Source organism: Capsicum annuum, chromosome 7 (assembly GCF_002878395.1).
Source record: "Capsicum annuum cultivar UCD-10X-F1 chromosome 7, UCD10Xv1.1, whole genome shotgun sequence".
Lineage (NCBI taxonomy): Eukaryota > Viridiplantae > Streptophyta > Magnoliopsida > Solanales > Solanaceae > Capsicum > Capsicum annuum.
In genome coordinates, this window is record NC_061117.1 from 38,453,709 (window position 1) to 38,463,485 (window position 9,777).

Genomic DNA, 9,777 nt, shown 5'->3' on the forward strand with positions numbered 1-9,777 from the left:
TGCGGGATTTAATCCCTAAAAATATTTCAAATCATTATTTACTCACTTTTTCTCCAAATCAAGAATATTCTCTCCCAAGAAACAAAACCCTACCTTTCAATAAATCAAAGCCAATTCCTAGAATTTCTTCAAGAACCTTTAAGGAATTACATTCTAAGGTATGTCAAGTGTTGATTCATAGGTCCCTTTCACCCATGAAGCTCAAGAATCTCTTTTCAAAATCTAAAGATTTTATATTTATGAATGTTCATGATTTATTTGAATTGAAATTCATTTTCATGTTGTTGTTGGGTTTTGATTCATGTTTTAAATTACATGTTCCAATGATTGATCCTAGTATGTGATGTTTTGCATAATATTCATGATAAACCCTCCAAATTGCAAATTGATTTATGAAACCATGATAATTAGATGTATTGATGTTGGTATAACCAAAATATACCCCCCCCCCCATGTGTTTGATAAAATGCCTATGTGAAGGAAAAAGTGCCATTATAGCATATTAATGTGAAATCCCCATTCCTGTACAAGTTAATGCATCAAACTTGTACCATGATTTACTTTTATGCCATTGAGTCCTGGGGGTATTTATACCCGACAATTTAGTTGTGCACCTAGAGCTAGTGTTAGTTTCATGATAATCTCAGTCACGCCATGATCAGTAGAATTCAGTCAGTTACATGACTCAGGAATACTTAGTAATCTTATGAACTCAGTAAGTTAACAAAATTCAGTAATAATCCGCCAGTCCACGGAACTCAGTAAACTCAGTCTTTATCCCAGTATAATCAGTTCAGTATCTATGTAGTTGGGAGTAGGATTTAGTACTGAGCGAACCCAAAGATGAGGGCACACACTGACTGTAGAGGATTTGACCCTTAGAAGTAATCCTTCCATTCCAAAACCATGTAGCCAACATAGGTTGAGATATCAACACTGATAGTTGAGGGTTGATGAGGTGGATTAACACTGCCAGATGAGGGTTCCACCGTTCTCTTTTGGGGACACTGCGAGATGAGAGTCACTCACAGGTTGTCTTTACCAGTGGTGCGGTATTGAGACCCTTCCAATTGGGGTTACAGATTGGACCCCAAGTCAGCTATAATAGCTTATTAGGGGCATGTCGGTTAGATGACTCCCTCCCATAGTCTCAGTCTCAGTCTTAGTCTCAGTAATAGAATGTAGATAGTTTACAAATTTCAGGACTGTTAGATACAATCACTCAACTCAGTATGAAACTCAGCTAATTCCATCAGAATCAAGACTGTCAGCAATAGTCACCCAGTATCGGCTATATCAGCTATCAATAATCCATGTTATCAGTATATTCAGTATTCAAAATCCCCATGCTTCAGTTGCAATTATGTTTTCATGCATGTATCCTCATGCAGTCATGTTCATGTTCATGTTATCAGTCAGTTATAGTTCATGCATATGAATCCTATGCATTCAGCCTACCTCACTTGCGTACCAGTACATTCTCATGTACTGATGCATACTTTTCTTTTGCGCTATGGTGTTTTATACCATAGGTTCAAACGCTTAGGTTCTCGATCGCACCTAGCAGCTCAGGTTTCAGTTAGCAGCAGTAAATTAGCAGTGAGTCCTCATCATTCGAGGATACTTCATCATTTCTACATTTCAGTACTTAGTTTACTACAACAATTGGAGTTAGTTGGGGACATGTCCCATCAACTCCTTATTCAGACAGTTTAGATGCTTTCAGCCTAGATATTCAGAATTTAGTATTTTCAGTTATTTAAGTTGTTTTGGTATTGTTATACCACATTTAGAATTATTATTAGTCTTTAGTTTTGAACCTTATGGCCTTTTATCCTTTTATTCTATATTTATACAGCATATTATGCAGTGCTCAATTACAAATATTAGTCATGGGTTAGCTAGTGGTCCTTCGGGGTCATGAGCATCGTGTATCATTTTGGGTACCAAATTTGGGGTGTTACACTTAAATGAGGCCTGAGGAATAGAGTATCAAAAGCATGAATTCATTGAAGAGAGCTAAATCGAGGACATACATGACATAATCTAAATTTTGCTAATCATTAAGAGTGTATCATGAGTACCTGGAACTCAACGTACTGTAAATCATGAGTACATGAGTCATGAGCTGCATGACCTGAGTTTGGAGTTCATAAATTTTGTGGAATATGATTCATACTGCTGACTAAACTAAAACTTCTCTTACTAGGAACTAGAAGCGTACATGATTCTATGGAAAGTGCGTGAATATGAGCTATGATCATAGAAATGACATGTAAGGCATACATAACTATTGTGATGACTGGAGTACAACACTTTGCACTAATATAAGAATGGGTCGAGCATCATCCTCTCTTACTACTGTTCTACAACATACTGGAACCACTACTAGAATCTGAGAGCCTGACTTGGTTACTTGATCTATCAACTCCCCTTTAGCTTTAAGCCATTATTCTAAGTCTATAGGCCCCTTTAAATAAACTCTAAACTGAACTGCAACCACTTTATTCTAGAGCCCGAGATATAAAAACACACATAAATAATAAAATCAACCTGAAAGACTATATTTGATAGTGTATAACTCGCTTCTAGTACTTCCTTCTAAGATATAATTCTTAACTTTCTATAGCCCAATAACCATCATATAATAACTTAAACACTTACTAACTTAGAATCTTTATGAGTATCACCATACCTTGAGTTCACACTATCTAGAGTTTTAACTCTTCTTTCTATTTGCTTAATCTTCAAAGATTCAAACTTAGATTTTAACACTTAACATGGATATTTCCAAACTGTAATTAACTATACTATTTCCATCGTAGTCTACTAATATCACATCTCTAAACTTATATTTTTTTCCTAAACCACGAGAATCAAAACTATACCAAAAGACTCAACATCACCTATCCATAACTCCTTAAGTTAGATATTAAGAACACCATATACTATATAACTAGCCTTCTTCTCGTTTAGCAACTCAAGGGTACGACTAACCATACACACTCTTTAATAATCTTAATACAACCCCCATATCACCTTGGGTACACATCTAAATCATACTTACAATATCATACTCAATTGCGAACAAATGAACTTAAACTCTTGCATATACTATTCAAGCCTACTAGATCACTTCCATATAACCAGCATCACTAACCAAGAAATCATTATTTCGACCTTGTTGATCATCCACTGTTCAAACTTAGTTTCTAGTGCTATATATGATTAACAACCCAACCTCATATACTATTCTCACTTGGAAGCTATAAAATAAAACTTCAAGAAATACTAGTACACTAGAACCTCATAATAACAATAATTAATCATGATCGTATGGCTTATCTTATTATAACCCATTAGCATATCCTCTCTCTACGCATTACTACTACCCATCTGTACACCTAAATTCCCTTCATAGCTCTATAAGTTTCAACTATACTCCTTGTAACCGTAAGAGAAGCCTAACTTCACAATACTCAACCACCAAATACTTTCATTAATAACCTATACTTTTCTAACATAATAAATACCATCAATAACTCCTTCTATACCCTCAACCAAGGAACATGTACCACATTCAGTACCTCTAAAATAAAATAGAAGGACCTATCACCTCACTTTTAACTCAATCGTATGCAAAACTTTATCTATATGCATTCGATCAATGACCAATACCACCTTTCTTATCACGACACTTCTAAACCCATACTTCCAACTATAAGAAGGTTCTAATACTTATGAATCATAATGCTCAATTTTATAATATCCCTCGAATGTAAACTCTATACCTAGACTCATACTATCTCCTCTCATGAGCACTATCTGTCTTGAAAGGTTAATGGGGAATCTGAATACATATCTTGTTCTGTATTAACTGAACAACTCATATGGACAAGGATATAAGCTTTTAACTATAAGACACTAGTGAGATCCTCTCAATCCCCTTATGTGACTCCTGAAGTTACTGATAGTAAATTTGAGAGCTTCATCTTGAGAAAAACTGGAATCTAGTACTTATATTATCTTGGAAAGTTTAGGAAAGACTTAATAGCATGATCTAGAGCATGAAAGAATGGAAACATTTCCTAAATACCCTATAGCCTCTCAAAGAAAAGTACAAATGTCTTCATACCATTCCACAAGACTCTACTAGACACGGCTTCATAGACACCTTAGGACAATTGAACTCTGTGTGCTGATACAAAGTTTGTAATGCCCTAAGACTACCCCCTAGATTTCTTATGGTGCTTAGGACCACAAGTGATCCCAAGCTAACCCTATACTAGCATGATGCTTGAGCTACTGATTAAAATACATAAGACTAGAAGTAACACATGGAAGAGAAGTATTTAGTTGGACATGCTAAAAACAAAACTATTTAAAATAATTACAACTATGGTTATACAAAATAAAACTAGAATCAAATACATCAACTCTACCAGCTGTCTATGAAGCCTAAACTAATATTGACTATATGTAGCCAAAAAATGACCCCCAACTATCCCTGATCAATACAACTGAATAAAAAAAAAAAGATGTTTCTCAAACTATGATTGACTCAAGTCGTTAAATCAAAAGGGCTCATCACCTGCTGACTAAAAGCTACACATTGTCTGATTGTGATGTGTGGGCTACAAATGGTACCTACATTATGTAACAATGTAGCAATAGACATATATGTGGATCAGTACTTTTGGAAAGTACTGAGCATGTGGGGGTTAAGGCATAAGTAAAACAATAACTGAATGTACACATAGACTTTAAAATAATGCATACTAAGTGTAGATGACTCACCTTGATCTTGAATAAAATAAAAGCTGTAAAATCATAAACATGACTAATGAAGAATAAGGATACACTTTGTGAGCCATTACACTTAGTTCTAAAAGCTTTACTTTTACTCTTTATTTTAGGAGGTTCTTCTAACAGTCATAAACTATGTGAGCTATCATTAAATCCAACGTCTTACCCACATTGAGGAGATCTGGTCTACCCTTGCCATTGGAATAGAACCTTAGCTTGAGTGATCATTATACTTGAACCATAATGAAACTTAAGCCTATGGTAGCACATAGTTATGAGGCATATGACCTTGGACTCATATCCAGCTCAGTACTAAATGCTACTTCCATATTACTTGTATGCTCATACTTTAGGAAATCCACCTTAAAATAGCTTAAAGGTTTATAGAATGAAAACCTGTTATGCATCTCTTTCTTTAAATCATAATCAGGATGAACAAATGTGGATTCCATATCTTATCTTAATATCAAAATATCAATCTTTACTTTAAATCTTGGTATAACTTACCCAAGGAACTTAAGAGCATAGTCTTCTTGAAATCTCAAGACTTGTACTTAGGACTTATAATATAAGCTTAAATTCTTAGAATTTCTTAACAATATTTTATGCTCAATAATCTTCTTGAAATACTTTAATAATTTTACTCAAGATAATGAAATCAAAATCACAATATGAATCTTATAAATCAAAACACGAGCATGTGTAACCTTGATGCACTTAAAACTTTTCGATCTCATGTTTTCTTTCATATAACTTGTAGCAAAATATCATGATTAAAACTTAATTAAAAATCTTTAATCAATATTTAAATCAAACTCATGATATACAAATTATAATAAAGAATCTTTAAGTCAAAACATAAATAAATGAGAATAAGCATGCACTTTAATACTTAAATCACTTTATAAATCCATAAACTCAAAAGATAAATTGAGTATGAACCTTAATTGCAAATCACATAATCTTAACTTTAAAATAAGTTTTAGTCACAAGGATGAAAGATTATCCTTGTTCATAAACCCCACATACCTTAATAGACTTGACTTAGTGGAGAAACCTTGACCTTGAAAGCGTTGGAGATGATCTTGAAAGTTTTCTTGAAAATTCTTGGATTAGGGAATTTAAATTCTTAGTTTTTTTTTTTGAAGAGAAGATGATGGAATGGATGAACTTGGGGGGATGATTAGGGTTTGTTATTGAGAGTAAAATTGGATAATGTGGGCATATAATTCCCTAACTGACATTTAATCTCATATTTTTACGACTTGGGGCAATAGAAAAAGACCTAACTACCCCTCAAAAGATTAAATTCGTAACTGGAATGCCGTTTGGAGGGACACCGTATTGCAGTGAATGGCCTATCACTATACCCACCGCAACGTACCACTATCGCGGTGAGATTATGGAATCAAAATCCAAACGTGCATTCTTGTTCAAAAAATCTGAAACTTCTCTAAGACATGTTCCTTACACCCCTGAACATGAATTAACTTAAAAACCATCATCTCAGAGTCTGAAAGGTTAAATTAAAGATCCTCAAAGTTAGGAGGTCTTAAAAATTACTAAGTCCCCAACACTTAGCAAAATTTTAGGCTTTAAGCCTCTTATGCATGAACTAGGAGCTAAATCGAGCTAAGTTTAATACGGTGCATTACAGATTAATGCATAATCAATAAAAAATTTCATTCACAAAATTGATGTACTCTATGTGTGTTTTCACGATAACATGATCAGTAATACATACCTCCTACATATGAAGTGGTTCTATCTGCAAACAGCTTATTCCTCTGATCCCATCTTTACTCTAGCCTTTTATGTTGGTCGAGCAAAAGTTGATCCACTTTCACTTCCCTTTATCTAAAAAAAAGACAAAAAAAATAATGTCAATCAAGAAAAGTACAAAAGAATATTACAATTCATGTCTGCATAATTTTAAAAAAAGGTAACTCAAAATTGAATGAATACAACATATTACAACAAGAATCCCAATAGATGACATATCTGTTGCAACAAGCGACGCATCTGTGGCAATAGATGGTTGACATATTGCAACAGACGATGCATCTGTGGCAACAGATAGCTGATATGTTACAACAGATGGGTCATCTATTGAAATAAATCAAACTAGCCTTGCCACTGGTTTGATTTCTTCCAATAATTGCTTTGTTTGTTCCAATAGCCGATTATTTTGTTATAATGGTTAGAGAATCTATTGAAACACCAGCAACACCAACAACGCCATCAACAACACAAACATCATATGTTCCAACACCATCAATAACATAAATACCACATGTTCTAACAATACTAACACCACCAACAACATTAACAACAACATCAACAACAAAGAAACTACACCATATATTCCAACACCATCAACAACAAAGAAACAACACCATATATTCCAACACCATCAACAATACAAACACCATATGTTCTAACACCATCAATAATACAAACACCACATATTCCAACACGATCAATAACACAACCACCACATGTTACAATAACACCAACACCACCAACAATATCAACAAGAGCATCTATAATAAAGAAAAAAACAAAAGACATAAAAAATAATACTGGCAACAAGGCTTTTTAAGTTCTCCCAATAGTTCTCCCATTAGATGACTTTTTTCACATATTTTAATAAAAACAATAATTTTTTTATTCAAGACCTAAAAGTCATCTTTCCTTCAATTTTTTCAATAAATAGAATATGGGTAATGGTCAAATAAATAAATTCAACATATGTAAATATCTAATTTAAACACATACTAAGAAGAAGACGAGAATAAAAGGGGAATAGTGAACCATACCTGCAATGTCAAAAAAGAAAAGGGATCAAAACACTCATTTTAGTTGAAAAAAGATATAGATTGGTTGAGATCCAAAAGGATCCTTATGAGAAAGAGGAGAGAAAAGAGAGAAAAAATGGTTGTGATTACCCTAAAGAGGAGAGAAAGAGAAAAAATATAGATGAATTAATTTATGGCTGAAGGAGAGATAATTCTAGAGATAGATTTAAATATTCATTAATAAATTCAAGGGGCACGAGGAGACGGTGAAATTGAAAAGATAAAATAAGACTAATCAAGGAGGAGATTTTTGAGTTATCCAAGAAATATTTTTTACCGCCTAAGTATTTTATCTTTTTATCTCAGACATAAAATTTCTTTAAAATAAAAAGATCTTAAAACATATTAGTCATGTGTTGCAATAGATGACATTTTCTATTTGAAAATTTCCAATAGCTTAGTCATCTATCGTAATAGATGACAACGTCTATTTGATAATTTACAATAGATAGGTAATCTGTTGCAACAGTTTTATTTATCTATTTGATATTTTCCAATAGATAAGTCATCTGTTGTAACAGGTTGACCATCTATTTTAATACAATTTCAATTGAGTTCATAAGTTCAACTACAATTTCAATTAATCTAGCTAGAACTAGGGCTGAGTTCACATGGTCAACTACAGCTTCAATCAAGTCATTAAAATTTCACGATATTGGTGCATTCCTCCTAAATTAAGTTGTCCACAGATCAATCTGATTTGAAATGATTCATATTAGTTTATCATTTGAAATTCTTACGTTGATATAGCTAGAACTAGGGATGGGTTCACAGGGTCAACTACAGCTTTAATTGAGTCATTGTAGTTGTATGATATTGGTGTTGTGTTCCCCTGTCCTGAGTTGTCCATCGATCAATCTGAGTTAAAACTTCATATTACCTTATCATTTGAAATGCCTAGTTGATATAGCTAGAACTAGGGATGAGTTCACAGGGTCAAATATAGCTTCAATTGAGTCATTGTAGTTGCATGATATAGGTATTGCATTCCTCCTGGCTTAAGTCATCCACCCGTCAATCTAAGTTGAAACAAGTCATATTAGCTTATTATTTGAAATGCCTAAGTTGATCTAGATAGAACTAGGGATGAGTTCACAAGGTCAAATACAACTTTAATCAAGTCATTGCAATTGCATGATGTTGGTATTGTGTTTCTCTTGGCCTGAGTTGTCAACCGATCAATCTGCGTTGAAATAATTCATATTAGCTTATCATTTGAAATGTATAAGTTGATCTAGCTATAATTAGGGATGAGTTCACAGGGTTAACTACAGCTTCAATTGAGTTATTGCGATTGCATGATGTTGGTAATGCGTTCCTCCTAGCCTAAGTCATCCACTGATCAATTTGAGTTAAAATGATTCATATTAGATTATCATTTGAAATGCCTAAATTTATCTAGCAAAACTAGGGATGATTTCACAGGGTCAACTATAGCTTTAGTTTAGTTGTTGCAATTGCATGATGTTTGTATTATATTTCTCCTAGCCTAAGTCATCAAGTGATTAATTTGAATTGAATTGAAATACAATTTATTATAGTGAAACGGTTAAAATTTCTCTTTTAAAAAATTAATTAAGATCAATTTAGACCAAATTATCATTTTCAAAACTTGTCATTGTTTTCCAAAATACAAATCATCCATTTACGGAAAAAATGCTTCATCATTTCAAATCTCGAGTGCTCGATATTTTATCTCTCTCAATAATACAAATAACAACTACTCAATATATTGCTCAACCCTTCATAACAGATAAATTTCTTCCCATTTTTAATCACATAATTGTTATTTTTTTTACTTTATTCTTACTTGTATTCATTATTTTTCTCTATCTTCGAAGGTAACAGAGTTTGAGAAGAGTTCTACATTTGTTTTTTTTTCTAAAAATTAGGAATTTTTAGTTAATGATGAAAAATAAGACTTTAAGTTGTATTATCTTTAAGAATGGGTTAATAATTTTGAGTTTTGATGATAAAATCGTAGGAAGAACTCGAGAAAATTCTAGTTTTGGTTGTAGTGTTCTGTTGACTGTCGTGCTATTATTGGATGGTGTTTGTGGTATTTTTCATGGCTGTTAGTAGTGGTGGTGGTGTTGGTAGTGGTGGTGGTGGT